Genomic DNA, 16,483 nt, shown 5'->3' on the forward strand with positions numbered 1-16,483 from the left:
AGGGTCTTGCAGTCAGATGCACCACCCAGGTCATGCTGTCTTCTTGCTGTTGCCATCAGGAAGGAGGTACAGGAGGCTTAGGATTCACACCACTAGGTTCAGGAATAGTTAGGCTCTTGAACCAGAGGGTATGATTTCACTCATCTTCACCTGCCCCTTCATCTAACTGTTCCCACGACCTATGGACTCACTTTCAATGACTCTTCATCTCATGCCATCAATATTTATTGCTTATTTATTTATTATTATGACTTTATTTTTCTTTTGTACTTTCACGGTTTGTTTTTGTTTTGCACACTGATTGTACACTTCGTTGGATGAGGTCTTTCACTGATTCTATTATGGTTGTTGGATTTACCGAGTATGTCTACAACAAAATGAACCTCATGGTTGCATGTAATGACATATATGTACTTTGTTAATAAATTTATTTTGAACTTTGAATTCCTGTACCAGACGGTAATGCAGCTGGTCAGGACACCTGTAAAAATTGGTTAGAATGGCGGTGTGAGGGAGCCTTGCTCGCCTCAATGTCCCAGGAACTGGAGATACTGCTATGCTTCCTTGATTAAAGAGGTGCTGTCACACAGGGTCATGCGCACCTTCGTATTTCCTGAAGTCAGTGTTAAGGCTCTTTTGTTGGCACTGTAGGCTGTTCTTCTGATGGCCCAACTTTTAATGTCTGCCCCCAAAGTATTGTGCCAACTAGATTCTGTGTCTATGCCCACAAGTTTCCAATAGAGAACCAGGATGAAGTGAAATACAGATCTCTGCTCAGGAAGGAGTTGTCAAAGATGAAGCAGAATTATACAACCATAAGACCATAAGATATTGGAGCAGAATTAAGTCATTTGGCCCATTGAATCTGCTCCACTATTTCATCATGGCTGATCCATTTCCCTCTCAGCCTTAATCTCCTGCCTTCTGCCTGTATCCCTTCATATCCCGACTAAACAAGAATCTATCACTTCTGTCTTGACTTGGCCACCTGTTGCAATGAATTTCACAGTTTCACCACTCTCTGGATAAAGAAATTCCTCTTCATCTTCATTCTAAATAGACGTTCCTCAAATCTGAGGCTGTGTCCTCTGGTCTTAGACTCCTCTCCACCCCCAATCGGAAATATTCTCTCCACATCCACTCTATCAAGGCCTATCAACGTTTGACAGGTTTCAAGCTATTCAGTGAAGTCTCCCTCATTTTTCTGAATTCCAGTGAGTACAGGGCCCAAAACTATCAAATGCTCCTCAGATGATATCTGTGGAAATTCCCAAAGGGAGAGAGGGAAACTCCCTCCACCCTTTACTAAATTAATTAGCTCAGTGTAGCCTAGGGGAGCCTGGGTAGAATGGAATGTACAGTATATTCCCCACCTATGCAATATCATGCACTACAAGGACTTTGCGGAACTTGAGGACCTGAGTTATAGCAGAAGGTTGAATAGGTTAGGACTTTATTCCTCAGAGTGTAGGAGAATGAAGAGAGATTTAATAGAGGTATACAAAATTATGAGGTGCATAGATAAGGTTCATGCAAGCATGTTTTTTTCCACTGAGGTTGGGTGAGACTAGAGGTCATAGTTAAGGGTGAAAGATGAAATATTTAAGGAGAACCTGAGGGGGACCGTCTTCACTCAGAGGGTGCTGCGAGTATGGAGAGAAGTGGAGGGATGCATAATTGATTGCCATATTTAAGAGAAGTTCGTACAAATACATGGATGAGAGGTGTATGGAGGGCTATTTTGCTGGTGTGGATCGATGAGACCAGGCAGACTACCAGTTTGGCATGGACTAGATGGGCTGAAGGGTCTGTTTCCATGTTGTAGTGTTCTATGACTCTATAAATGTGCAAAGAGAAGCAGAAACAAGGAATAGAGTGAATGGAGCGTGGAGGAACAGAGACATCTAGGAATCGTTTATTCGTTATGTGCCGTGCCGTATGACATGACCATGATTATTCTTGGCAACTTTTTCTACAGAAGTAGTTTGCCATTGCCTTCTTCTGGGCAGTGTCTTATGTCCCAGTGACTAGGAATACCGATCCACAATTCCTCAGAAGTGGTGTCACAGATAGATAGGGTCATAAAGAGAGAATTTTGAACATTGGCCTTCCTAAATCTGAGTATTCAGTGCAGGAGTTGGAACGTTATGTTGAAGACACTGCTGACCAGAACTGAACACAATACTCCAAGTGTGGTCTAACCAGTGTTTTCTTAGGCTGCAATAAAAGTCAACACTTAGATGCTGTAGAGATTCTCATCTCAGATCCCCAAGTATCTGCAGCCATTTCTGTTTTGTATGGGAAAGGCTATTAGAGCTTTTGACACATTGGTTTTCCTCAATCAGAGCATTGAGTATGGGAATTGGGATGCTATGTTGAAGTTGTACAAAGCATTGGTGAGAACATATTTAGAATATTGTGTGCAGTTCCAGTCATGTACCTACAGGAAAGAGAACAATAAGTTTGAAAGGCTGCAGAGAAATCTTACAAGGATGTTTCCAGGACTTGAGGACTGGAATTCTGGGGAAAGATTGAATAGGTTAGGACTTTATTTTCTGAAGCATAGGGGAATGAGACCATAAGACTTAGGAACAGAATTAGGCCATTTGGCCCATCAAGTCTGCTCTACCATTCAATTGTGGTTGATCTATTGTCCCTCTCAATCCCAGTTTCCTGCCTGTAAGCTTTGATGCCCTTACTAATCAGGAGTTAATCAACATCTACTTTAAATATGTGCAATGACCTGCCTTTCACATCCATCTGTGATAATGAATTCCACAGATTCACCTCCCTCTGGCTCATCCTCCTCACGAGGGAAGATTTGATAGAGGTATACAAAATTATGAGGATTATAGATATGGTTTGATTCTCCGCCACAGTGCCCTCTGACTAGGAGAGCTGTGGAGGAAGGTTGGAGAAGTTGAAGGACAGAGACCCTGTGTATATGGTGGCCCTTGTCCAGTTCATTCCTTCATTGGCACGGTGAACTACACCTCCAAAATACTTCAATGGCTGCTGCTACATGGGGGCTTTGTGTGGATGTGAAGAGTTCTGTGGAGGTGAGCTCTGTGGTGTGGTTGTTGCTAAGACTACGGTGTCAACTGCTACAAGTGCCAGAGATGGTATAGGAGAGACCAGAGGCACGGTGGCCTGTTGGATTCTGTGCTGGGTTGGTGGTTCTGTCACTGGGGCTGCTCTCCACTGTTCCCTCCCTGAAAGATGTGCTGGATTGACTTTGCCTGCAGCTGACCCAGCGTGAGGTGAAGAATTGCTGTGGGACATGGCTCCAGGAGAGTGTCCCATACACCATCAATCTTCAGGCCATGACACTTAGGGACTCGTGCTGATCTTATTTTGTGACCATACGTGCTATCGTAACTAAATGTGCTGTGTGGTCTGCATGTACCGTATTTTGTACCTTGGCCCTTGAGCGGCATCCAACGTTAAGAACCCCCATCATCCAGGGCATGCCCTCTTCTCACTGTTACCATCAGGCAGGAGATACAGAGGCCTGAAGGCTCACACACTCAGCGATTCAGTAACAGCTTCTTCCCCTCTGCCATCTGATTCCTAAATGGACATTGAACCCATGGACATGGCCTCACTATTTTTATATTTCTATCTTTGCACTACTTATTTAATTTAACTATTGGATGTATTTTTACCTACTGTCATTCACACTTGTTTCTCTATTATTAGGTATTGCATTGTACTGCTTCTGCAAAGACAACAGATTTCATGACGTATGCCGGTGATATTAATCCAGATTCTGATTTGTTGAGTTGTATACATGCAGATAATTGAATGACAACTGAACCTGAACTTCAACAAGCAGATGTTTGCTGGGTCTTGTGCTTTTTGCAGTTGTTTCCTAGATTACAACAGTGACAATACTTCAGAAATATTCCTGGCTGTAAACTTTGACACTCCAAAGATTGTTCATCCCTTTTGAAGCCCAAGTCATGGAGTGATGGAATTAGATTTGTTATTTTCCAAGTCTATACAAGCTAAATAACGATTAAGAAATTTAAGGCGCCTTAGGGTTCTGATAGGTCACGTCCTTCACTGGAACATTTATCAAACTAAACTCTGTGATAAGGAGATAATAGACCTGCTTGACCATCTGTTTAGTTATGAATCCTCGAGCTTAAGATCTTTAGTGGTTCCCTAAGGTTATTGTAGCAGGGGAGACAGTGGGAGTAAGTTCCCACTACCTATTAAATGCTCCCAATGGCGAGCATCTCAAATCCACGCCTTCCCCTACTCATGGGGAAGGTTTAGGGATTAAACCCCGAGGAAAAAATCTGGAAATGGATTCCCTAAGACGGTCCTAAATTGAGTTCAACTCTGACTGGCAACACCTGTGATGCTGCTGGTGCCAAACTGTATCAGTCTGTGCCGTTCCTTCGGATTCATCAGCTGTGTAGAGAGGGAGATCCTGCCGTATGGGTAGCAGCTTGCTCTCCATACTGTACTGCCCTGGCTCACATATCACGTAGACAGCTAGGATTCAATATCCGTGGTTTTGGGGCCCTTATCTGTGAACAGATATGCCGACATTGGAGAGGGTTCAAAAGAGCTCCATGAAAATGATTCTGGGGATTGAAAGGTTTGTCATGTGAAGAACGTTTGATGGCTCTGGGCTTCTACTCACTGCAATTCAGAAAATTGAGGGGTGACCTCATTGAAACCTATCGAATGTTAAAAGGTCTCGACAGAGTGGAAGGGAGAGGATGTTTCCACTGGTGGGGGGCTCTAAGAGTAGCATCCTTTTAGAACAGAGATGAGGAGGAATTTATTTAGCCAGGTAGTGGTGGATCTGTGGAATGTGTTGCCACAGGCTCCCAAGTCATTGGGTATACTTTAGGCAGAGGTGATAGATTCTTGATTAGTCAGGGCATGAAGGGTTACAGGGAGAAGACAGGAGATTAGGGCTGAGAGAGAAAATTGGATCAGCAATGATGAAATGACAGAACAGATTTGATGGGCCAAATGGCCTAATTCTGCTCCTATATCTATGTATCCTGACTAACAGAAGGCCTCAGTATAGTCTTGAGATGACTGGGAGAACGCTGCTGCAGAAATCTACCACTATCCAGGATAAAGAAGCTTGAATCACTGGCACACAATCAACCACCCAAATTATGCAATTCTCCCATGACTATATTGACAACATGTACTGCACTGACATGCTTGGAGCACTCTGAACAAACATTAAGCTCTACCACCAAGTGTTAGGCTCCCCTGTAAGCCCTACAGTATCCTGAGCAGATATGTTGATTATTACTGCCCGCTACACCATGGGCATTTAGGGAGTCAATGAAAGCCTTCCCTCTCTCTCTCTGTCCATCCTGTTACACCCAGATACAGAAAGATTCTTCGTTGTTACTTCTGTAACAATTCTTTCTTGACCAGTCAGGGTTGTTAGCCGAGCTGAACACCCAAACCAAGAGGAAGGGTGGATCACTCTTAGTCTGACCTCTACCCTTTGACCTGTTTGGCACGGGTGACCCTACCAAGAGCCAAAGCACAAAGCCCTGACTCCAGCCAGCATAGCTCTCCAGGTCACCGAGGCACACGAGCCTCCAAACCCTACTACAAGGTTTGGTCTTGGAGGAGAAATGTTGATTGAATGACCATTTTCCCTTTTATTCCCCTCTCATTCCTCACAGTGTTATGACTGGTGTCCATATTGGGAGCTGGTTTTTGTTCTGAAAGGTCCATATCTCAAGATTCTCTGCTGTGAAAGAGAAGAGCAAGTGACCCAGACGTTTCAGAACCACTTTGTGAGCAGAGGCCACAGACTATTTCAGTATTCACTGCTTCTGGCAACAATTATTTTCCAAGCATATATTCCAGCAAACATACCTCACTTCCTTTATAAAAGGCATGTTATGCAACTTGCCTGAGGAAGCGCTGGATATTTTCAGGGAACTGATTACCAGAGCTGGATATCAAAAATGCAAGTTAATTTTGGATTACGCAAGTGTGAGGGAGATAGAAAGAATGCACCCGAGTGAAAAATAGTGGGGTAGGAGGGAGGGGGAGGGAGAGAGAGGAAGAGAGAGAGGGAGAGAGAGAGAGAGAGAGAGAGAGAGAGAGAGAGAGAGAGAGAGAGTGCATGAGTGTGTGTGTGAGAGAGAGAGAAAGGGAGAGTGTATGTTTGTGTATGTGAGAGAAAGTGTTTGTGTGTGAGAGAGAGAGCAAGAGGGAGTGCATGAGAGTGAGAGAGAGAGAAAGAAAGAGAGTGTATGAGTGTGTGTATGAGAGAGAGAAAGGGATAGTATATGAGTGTTGTGTGAGAGAGAGAAAGAGTGTATGTGTGTGTGAGAAAGAGTGTATGTGTGTGTGAGAGAGAATGTGCATGTGTGTGTGAAAGAGACAATAAATTTGTGTAAAAAGAGAGAGAGTTTATGTGTGTCTGATTCACAGATCAAGTGTGTAAGAGAGAGAATGTGTGTAGGCGAGGTGAGAGAAAATGTTTGTGTGAGTGAGAGAGGGAGTAAGAGGGAAAGAGCATCTGTGTGTGAGAGAGGGGGGAAGAGCACGTGTGAGTGTGTGTGAGAGAGAGAGAGGGAGTGAGAGGGAAAGAGCATCTGTGTGTGAGAGAGGGGGAAAAGCACGTGTGTGTGTGTGTGTATGTGTGTGTGTGTGTGTGTGAGAGAGAGAGAGAGAGAGAGGGGGAGTGAGAGGGAAAGAGTATCTGTGTGAGAGAGAGGGGGCAAATAAAATAGGAAGAGAGAGAGAAAGGAATACAGTGAAAATTGGAGAGAGAGAAGGGAAGGATGAACAGAAGAGAGCAAGTGGGAGTAGGTTTTGTATGGGTGTGGATAAAGAGCCTACAGATGGTGGAATCTGCAGGAAAAGTACAAACAGCTGGAGGAACTCAGTGGTTCAGGCAGAATCTGTGGTAGGAAACAGATAGCTGCTATTTCAGGTTAAAACCGCTCATCCCAACTCAAAGATAGAGAGGGGTTACCAGTAGAAAGAGGGAAGCAAGAGCATGAAGGTGATGGCTGGATCCAGGTGAGGAGAATTGATGAGAAATATATTTGTGGAAATAGTGGCAGAGCTGTGAGCTGATGGGTGAAGGGCTACAATTTTACCAAGGACGGTCCCAAGCCCAGCTGGGAACGGAGGATGGTTGGGCATGGGACCAGCAACCCTGTCCCACAAAAACGCAGAGCCACAGAAACACCAACGGAAACCCCCTAGACCCCATCCCTGGGCGAGGAAGGATTTTTGGGCCCAGAACAGAGGCCTCTGGTGAACTGGTGTCAGCAGCCTATGCCCCAGGAGGGATGATGGGTTTAAAAATATCATTAAAAAAATAACTGCAAATGATAGAATCTGATAGGAGAGGAAGGTGGAGCATGGAGCCAAAAAAAAGATGTGGGAAGGGCAGATGAGAAAAGTAGGAGGAGGAGCGTGTGGGTGATAGGAAGAATGGGTGGAGGAGGGGAAAGAAATAGGGTGATTGGGAGCTGGGGCGGGTGTAGCAGGAACTGGATGGATCAGGAAGAGAAGGATAGGAGCAGAGGGGGAGTAGGTTACCTGGCTGAAAAATTAAATGTTCATACCATCAGGCTGTAATATGAATCATTTTCATGTACCTCCTTTGAATCCTCTCCAATGTCAACATATTCTTTCTTAGATAAGGAGCCCCAAACTGCTCACAGTGCTCCAAGGGAGACATCACCAATGGCTTACAAATCCTTAACATTACATCTTTGTTTTTATATTTTAATCCTCTTGAAATGAATGCTAACGTCGCATTTGCTTGCCTCACCACCAACTCAACTTACAAATTAATCTTTAAGGAATTCTGCATTAGTCCCTTTGAACCTCTGATTTTTGAATTTTCTCTCCATTTAGAAAATAGCCTATGGTTTTATTTCTTCTAACCTTGCCAAGCTTCTATAGATGTGAGGTGGAGAGTGTGAAAAACGGCTGCATTACAGCCTGGTGTGGGAACATCAATGCCTTAGAGTAGAAAATCCTACAAAAGGTAGTGGATTCGGCCCCATACATCACGGGTAAAACCCTCCCAACCATTGTGTGTTGCCTTTATGGCATTTGTTTAGTTTATAATATTTTCGCTTTAGTAATTCGTTTGTTAGCATTTTTTAGTTAAAGTTAGGATTGTTTAAAGTAAATTCGTTGTCTGTGATATATCGCGGCATGCGATGACGTCACACCCAGTTTCGCCGCATCTTGTGGGAAAATACCGGTTTGGAGAAACGGGAAGGAGGGGGCTCACATGTGCAGGATCAGCACAAGAAAAGTTTCTTTCTACGCACTAGAAACATAGTGAAGCAACGCCGTAAGTTCATGAGATAATTGATATGTTGAATTAAAATGTTAACGCTGATTCTGTTATAAAAGTAATGACGGTTGATAAGGTTTATGTTTTCACTAGTTAAAGAGTTGCGGATAGTTTGTGTTGAAGTGTATTTAAAGCAGTCAATGGCGTAAGTAGATTCCGACTGTATGCTGCATTTTAATGTAATGTAGTTGTTGTAGTTTACTTTTGCAAGTATTTACGATGTAAATGTGATATCAAGAAGGAAACAAATACTGTACAAATTTTGTATTGATTTATCAACAGTTTTCACCATACGTTAATGTGGAAGAGTGAACAGTAAACGGTTAATCTTACTGCGGTCCTGTTTTCATTGACTACGGTTTACCTCGGTGTTTAGTTCAGCGTTCTCTTACACCTGAGCGAGAACACTACACATTGAGCTTATCTATTTGAAAGCAGCATCCATCATCAAAGATCCTCACCACCCAGACGATGCTCTTTTCTCACTGCTGTCATCAGGTAGAAGGTACAGGAGCCTCAGGATTCGCACCACCAGATTCAAGAACAGTTGCTGCCCCTCAATCATCAACAAAAGGGGCAAACCATACTCATTTTACTTTTGGCATTCCCACAACTTTAATCTCATTTTAACGACTCTTTATTCTTTTATTTCATGCTCACGTTATTTATAGCTATATATTTATATTTGCATTTGTAAAGTTTGTTGTCTATTGATCCTGGTTACAGTTACTATTCTATAGGTTTGCTAAGTTTGTCCGCAGAAAGAGAATCTCAGGGCTGAATGTACTCTGATAATAAATTTTGCTTTGACCTTCTACCAAAGTGCATGACCATACACCTCCCAACACTGTGTTCCATCTTTGCCCTTTCTCCTCATCTGTCCAAGTCCATCTGTAGCCCCTCTGCTTCAACACTACCTGTGGCAAACTTGGCCACGAAGCCATCAATTCCTTCAGCCAAATCATTGACGGAAAATGAAAAAAGGATCAGTCCCAATACAGACCCCTGTGGAACACCACTAGTCACCGGCAGCCAACCAGAAGAGGCTCCCTTTATTCCCACTCTTTGCCCCCTGCACCTCCTAGAGATGCTGGGCAGAGGATAGGGAGGGATAAGTGAACCAGGGGTTATAGAGAGAGAGCACCCTGTGGAAAGTAGAAAGGAAGTGAGGAGGGGAAGTAACGGGCAGAAATGTCAAAGAATAAAGTGCCTCTGGAGATCATAAGACATAGGAGCAGAATTAGGCCATTCAGCCCTTCCGCTCCACCCTTCCATAATAGCTGATCTAGTTTTCCTGTCTACCCCATTCTCCTAACTTGTCCCCATAACCTCTGATGTCCTTACTCATCAAAAACGTTATGTTCTGCAGATGCTGGAAATCCAAAGCAATATATATTAAATGCTGGAGGAACTCAACAGGAGATGGAGGCATCTACGGAAGAGAATAGCAGTCGACATTTTGGGCTGAGACCCTTCATTAGGGGGCAGAAGCCAGATTAATGGGGTTGTGGTTGGTGGAGGAGTGCCAAGTGGCAGGTGAGAGGTGAGACCAGGTGAGGGGGAAGTTGGGTGGGTGGGGGGAGGGCAGGTGAGGTGAGAAGATGGTAAGCGATAGCTGAAGAGGTAATGAGCTGAAGAAGAGGTCATCTAACAGAAGACATCCAAACATCAGACTGGGGATGAAATGTGATCTAGGTGAATTTGACTGTGAATGATTGCTGGTGTCAGATGGGGTGGTTTGAGTATCACAGAAACTGCTGATTTCCTGCAATTTTGTCCAGACTTTACAGAGAACGGTGCAAAAAAAAAGTGTCCAATGAGCAGCAGTTCTGTGGGTGAAAATGCTTTGTTAATGAGAGAGGTCAGAGGAGAATGGCCAGACTGGTTCAAGCTGACAGGAAGGTGATAGTAACTGAAACAACCACATGTTACAGCAGCCAAATGTGTAGAAAAGAATTTCTGAAAGCACAGCATGTTTTACCTTGAACTGGATGGGCTCTAGCAGTAGAAGGTCACAAACATACACCCAGTGGCCTCTTAATTAGGTACAGGAGATACCCAATAAAGTAGCCATTGAGTGTATGATATGTACTGTACTTTGATATTAAACTTACTTTGACCTTGTCTTTTCACTTCCCTCCATAGGTGATGGTTGACCTGCTGAGCTCCTCCAACATTCTGTATCTCACTCTAGCATTTGTGGTCTCCTCTTCAACATTTGGAAGGTGCCTGATTAAGGAGAACGGACCCTTACGGTGCAGAATTCAAAGTCACATGTATTAAAGGAAAAGCTTGATTAATGATGGACCCCAGGACAACATCAACCATAGCTCAGTTTATCAACTGTGAGTTCAATTCATGCCTGTTATACCCTTCACACCAGTCCTGGGTGGCTACCCACGTGTAGGGTAGAAAACCAAGTGCCATGGTGATTGCTATTGACTCAAAGTACATTAATTATTCAAAGATTCAAAGTACATTTATTATCAAAGAATGTGTAAATTATACAACCCTGGAATTTATTTGCTCACAACTTGCCACAAAGCAAGAAACTGAAAAAAAAACAATTGAAGAAAAAAGTAAAAATAAAAGAACAACACTCTTTTAAGAGAAAGGAAAAAAAATACAAATTATGCAAACAATCGAAGTGAACAACATTCCAAACCAAACTTGAGTCCTCAGATCTGGCCCTGGAGCAGCCGGGACTAGGCCCAAAGCCTCACTTGTAAGTTCATCACATTAGCGGGAATGGAGCACAGCAGCCGGGGCAGTCTTCATAGCCTCAGCGCCATAGAGAGAGGGGTGACCATCACAGAGAGCGAGTGAAATTGGCTCTTGTCTGAGACTCTGACACCCTTTCTTTTCACTTTGTCTTGGCCGGTGTTTATCTTGAATAAACAATGGAACAGCGAAAGGTGCCAGCATCATAGAGAGGGGAGTAAACATTGCAGTGAGCAAATGAAATCGGCTCTTGCCTCCAATCTGGGCCAGATTTTAAATGATCTAAATAGCATATTATACCTCCGACTAGGACCTGGCTACTGTGAAGGCCTCAGGGCCTAGACCATGCTACCCTTTGACTTGCTCTGGGCCTAGATTTCACCACCCAGTCCAAAGCCATTCCTCAGCTCTTCATATCAGCTCGACACCCTGGGCAATTGTAACAGCATCAAATCTCCTCTGCCCCGCCTCCTCCTCTCAGCACCCAGAGCGATTCAGCCTTGAACCCAGTCCAATTGTACAGGCATCAGAACTCCTCTCCCTCTCCTCTCTGAATGGCTCTCTCCATCTGCATCAATTCTGCAACACTCCATTCTAACTCATTCCCCAAACTCACTTCGCCTTCGCTTTCCCCCTCACTGTTTGTGGTGAGAACCAAACACAATTTACCTCAGAAAAGGTGCTTTTAATGATATTTTTAGTCGAAGTTCTTGCCTTTTTAACTACCAGAGAGATGTTGCACGTGATTGGTCGTATCATCTTAACCAGAAGTGCTATATGTCTAAGAAAGGTTCCTAGTCACCCAGGCCATTAGCAGTAGTAAATTAAGGCAACTGGACTTGTGTTGTCTGGAAGACGTTTTGGCACTCACCCAAGAGAGTTCTTCAGTTCATAGTCTTAACTTTACATGAATGGAGGTGAGAACTGTTGTGGAGATGCCGGGGTAGAGTTGTTAGGACTGCATTGTAAGTAGCTGATAGGTGATGTCGTACCCCACCCCCTCTGTTCAGGGATGGGTTTTCCAGTTTGACAAAGATGGCTTCTTTAACCCTTCTTTTGTCCTTCCTGTGCACATTGTTACCTCCAACACTACAGCTAAAGACAAGGAGCGCAAGTATTTGAGAGAAGCCTTTGTGGCCACCCTGACTGGGTCTTCACCTAGCAGGGACGTCAGTCCCACAGAGGGAAGGAGCAAAGCAACTGGAAAAATATAGTCATCCCATATGTAGCTGGAATTTCAGAGAAACCCATAAGAATTTTAAACAAACACCAAATCCCATGTTTGTCAAGCCTACAAACACACTCAGACAGACACTCGTCCAGTCCAAGAATGCTACATCCAAACGTAAACAGAGCATATTGTATATGCTGTCGAATGCAGTGAGAACTGCACAGATCTGTATATCGGGGAGACAAAACAACCGCTTCACAAATGGGGGGCTGACTCCTCAGCTGTATATCTACACCTAAAGGACAAAGGACACTCTGTGGAAGGTAACAATGTGCGTATTTTGGAGAGGGAGGACAGATGTTTTGAAAGAGGGGTTAACGAAGCCATCTTTGTCAAACTGGAAAACCCATCCCTGAACAGAGGGGGTGGGGTACGACATCACCTATCAGCTACTTACAATGCAGTCCTAACAACTCTACCCCGGCATCTCCACAACAGTTCTCACCTCCATTCATGTAAAGATAAGACTCATGATCCTTTCATCACCTCTACAACTCTTAACAACCCTCATGTGATTGTACTTTTAAACAAATCACAGAGTTTATATGCTGGAAAACTATCCGCCATGGATCAGAACTGAAAAAGCCTCGGGGATGAGTGGTGAAACGTCTTCTAGACAGCACAGCAAGTCCAGTTGCCGTGTTTTACTACTGCCTGATACAGAAGTGCCATCTGAATGAGTGCTGTAGCCTCAGATACTGTCAGCTATTGCTGCACGTGGGCATAACCTCCCTCTGGGCTAGAATATAAAAGCAAGCAAGCAAGCATGTAATGCTGAGGCATCGGCCAGATTGCGTTTGGAGTATCGTGAGCAGTTTCAGGCCCCATGTCTACGAAAGGATGTGTCAGCATTAAAGAGAGTCCAGAGGAGTTTTGCGAGAATGATCCCGGGAATGAAAGAGTTAACAGATCGGTAGCCTTTGATGGCTCAGGGCTTGTACCCTCTAGAGTGGAGAAGAATGAAGGGGGAATCTCACGGCAACTTTTCAACACCCAGATAGAGTGGATGTGAAGAAGATGTTCCTTATAGTGGGGGAGTCTAGGATTAGAGGGCACAGTCTCAGACTACAAGGACTTCCCTTTGGAAGAGTGATGAGGAGGAATTTCTTTAGCCAGAGCGTGGAGAATCTGTGGAATTCACTGCCACAGACGGCCATGGAGGCTGAAGTCATTGGGTATATTTAAAGTGGTTGTTGATAGGTTATTGATTAGTAATGATGTCAAAGGTTATGGGGAGAAGGCAGCAGGAGAATGGGGTTGAGAGAGTTAACAGAATATGATAGAAAGGCAAGGCAGACTTGATGGGCTGAATTGTCTTATTTTGCTCGTAAGCCTTGTGGATGTATTATGAAAGGTTCTGGAAGGTCATCCAGAAGCAAGATTCACAAAGTGGAGTAGAGCATGGGAGGTAACGGGACCAACCTAGGGAAGAGACCATGCAGGCTCAGCCACCCAGAAGGTCTAGGAAGAACCTTGTCCAATCCCACTAACCACATCAGAGGAGGCTGCACGTTCCACAGATATCATCCAAGATAGTCTGGCTTGTGTTACAGCCTTGGAATCCTTCATTTCAATCTGTTATCATTTACAGTAATGTGCTTGACACCTGACTCTCAGGCTACATCCACACTAGACCGGATAATTTTGAAAAAGCCGGTTTTGCATAAAAACGATAGGTGTCCACACTATGCGTTTTAAAAAATATCTCTATCCACATTGAAACGGAGATTTTGGCGAATCTTCTCCTACTGGGCATGCGCAGGACACATCTACCGAAAACAAGCAACATGTTTGGTGTCGAATCTCGCCGTAAAAGTGCGCGTTTGTGTAGTTACAGACTAGAAAAACTTAAAACCATGGATAGTTGTTGGCTCTCACGCAGGAGAACTTAAAAGTAAAAAAAACAAATACTGGAGTGTACAGTTCACGGACAGATTGACCCGGCTGATGACAAACATTGAAAAACTGACTAACTCTGTTGCATTAATAAAGCACCTTGTTAAATGCATCAGTGTTATCTTGTATTTCCATATAATGTTACATTAGGCTGTTACACATCTACTGTCAGAGAAGTACTTGCATAAATAGGTAAACCACTTTCATACAAGCAAGGACAGAAAACAGGGCAAAGTGAGTATACTTATTTATTCAGTAAGTTATGGGTCAAAATATTTGGTGAGTACATTTCTAACTCTTCTGGCTTCAGTCTCGTTGCCGTCTGTTCTGAAATTGTTAGGTTGCGTTCAAGAAAACAATGAAATGGCGCGCTGCCGTCTAACAGCGTTTTCAGAAGTCTCCGGTTACCCTGTCCACACTGATCTGCCCCAGCAGTGTTTTCAAAAATACCCACCCTGGAAAGCGTTTCTGAAAAGCTCCGGTTTCGGGGGACGAAAACGCCATTTTAGTGTGGACGGAGGGTAACGGATCCGTAAGCTTCGGTTACGGATTTATCTGGTGTAGTGTGGACGTAGCCTCAGCTGCCACCCAGTGCGCAGTCACTTCACACCTGCCGGGAACACTTTATGCCTTAGGCGTTGCGGAGGATCGGATGTGGACTGCAGGCTTTCTGTACTCTTGGAGACGCAAGGGACCTGCAGATACTGGGACCTCGAGCTGCTGGAGGCATTCAGCGAGTCAGGCAGCATCTGTGGAGGGAATTGAGCTGTTAACAGTTTAAGCTGAGACCCTTCATCTTGACCTGAAGTTTAAAGATTCAGGATTCAAGAATAAAATTTATAAGTAATTTTTTCAAGTGGAATACAGCCATAAATTTCTTTCTTCCAACGATCTATACTTAAATATGTATCCGATTTCCAAGTAACTGCAATAGCCTTTTTGGCTACTGCCAATGCAATTTTTATAAATTCTTTCTGATATTTATTCAATTTGGATATCGGTTTTATCCCTTCAATATCACCCAGTAAAAGTAATATTGGATTATGTGGAAGTTGTATTCCAATAATATGAAACACTTTTGAAAATTTGGCGTCCTTATTTACAAAAGATAGGATTAAATATATAGGTGCTCCGAAGATGAAATAATTGGTTACTTGGGGAAAGAAATAAATATATATACTAAAGTTATTACGAACTCCATGGAGCATGTGGGGATCTTCCAATATCCAGGCATTCCTTTTTTTCTTTCTTTCTTCTTTTTTTTATAGGGATGTTAGGGGGGAGGGGTTAAGGGGGGGATGGGTAACACACATTTTCTTTTTCATACACTTTTATTCTGTAACTATTTGAAAACACAATAAAAAAGTTAAAAAAAAAAGAATAAAATTTATTTATCACGTGTACATTGAAACAGACAGTGAAATTCTTTGCATTAACAAGGGTGTGATGGGGGCAACCTGCATATGTCGCCAAACATTCTGGCAGCAACTATCTCTAGAAAGTGGCATCTATCACTGAAGATACTCACCATCCGGGTCCTACCTTTGGGAGGAGGTTCAAAGTTCAAAGTAAATTTATTATCTAAATACATACAGTCATCATCATCAACATCAGCGATCTCTCGTAGATGAGTATGATTCTTCTCCTGGTTGTTGATCTGGTCACTTGTGGGTCTTGAAATGACTGAAGAGGCCGATCCGTGACCCACAAGTCCTATTAGTTGGCACTGAAGTGCTGGTGGATGTAGCTAGTTGGGCCTTTCCCAGTCCCTCCTTATGATGAAGCTGCTTAGTCTCAGCGGCACAATGGAGATATTCTTCGAGCTCTGCATTCCCCTCATAGACCTTCTCCAGCTTTTTCTATCCCGTGCTAATCTCTCCCCTCCATTCAAGCTGATGTGGCACTTCCTCAGGTAGGTCTAGAATATTGTCCCTGAACTGCTTTTTCTGCCCTCCAGAGGTGTGCTTTGCATCCTTCAGTTGGCCAAACAGGAGTTGTTTAGGGAGGCGGGAGTCAGGCCAACCCATCGCAATTGGAATCACGATTGAGGCTGTGGAGTTAATGTTAGCTTCCTCTAGGATGCTGGAGTTAGAGTGCCTGTTCTTTCATCTAACTCTCAGAATCTCTCAGAGGCATCTTCGATAGTAAGTTTCTAGGGATTTCATGTGCCTGCTGTACGTTGTTCATGACTCCGCTCCATATAGCAAGGACTATAGCTTAGTGCTGGAGTTGATATCCCGGTCTTCAAAAACTCTTTCTCAGCCTGACAGAAACTCCACTGGCACAGCCTGTTCTGCCATTTGTTTCCA

The 16,483-nt window shown here is 43.7% G+C and overlaps 1 long non-coding RNA gene across 1 annotated transcript; it reads left to right on the top strand.

Annotated features, from left to right (window-relative positions):
* The first annotated feature begins 6,724 nt into the window (after nucleotides 1–6,724).
* On the top strand, nucleotides 6,725–11,928 carry LOC140735206 (uncharacterized). Its single transcript, XR_012100724.1, has 3 exons — nucleotides 6,725–7,026; nucleotides 8,609–8,831; nucleotides 10,472–11,928. It is a non-coding gene; the product is annotated as an uncharacterized lncRNA (long non-coding RNA).
* Nucleotides 11,929–16,483: the final 4,555 nt, after the last annotated feature.

Source organism: Hemitrygon akajei, chromosome 11, assembly GCF_048418815.1.
Source record: "Hemitrygon akajei chromosome 11, sHemAka1.3, whole genome shotgun sequence".
Lineage (NCBI taxonomy): Eukaryota > Metazoa > Chordata > Chondrichthyes > Myliobatiformes > Dasyatidae > Hemitrygon > Hemitrygon akajei.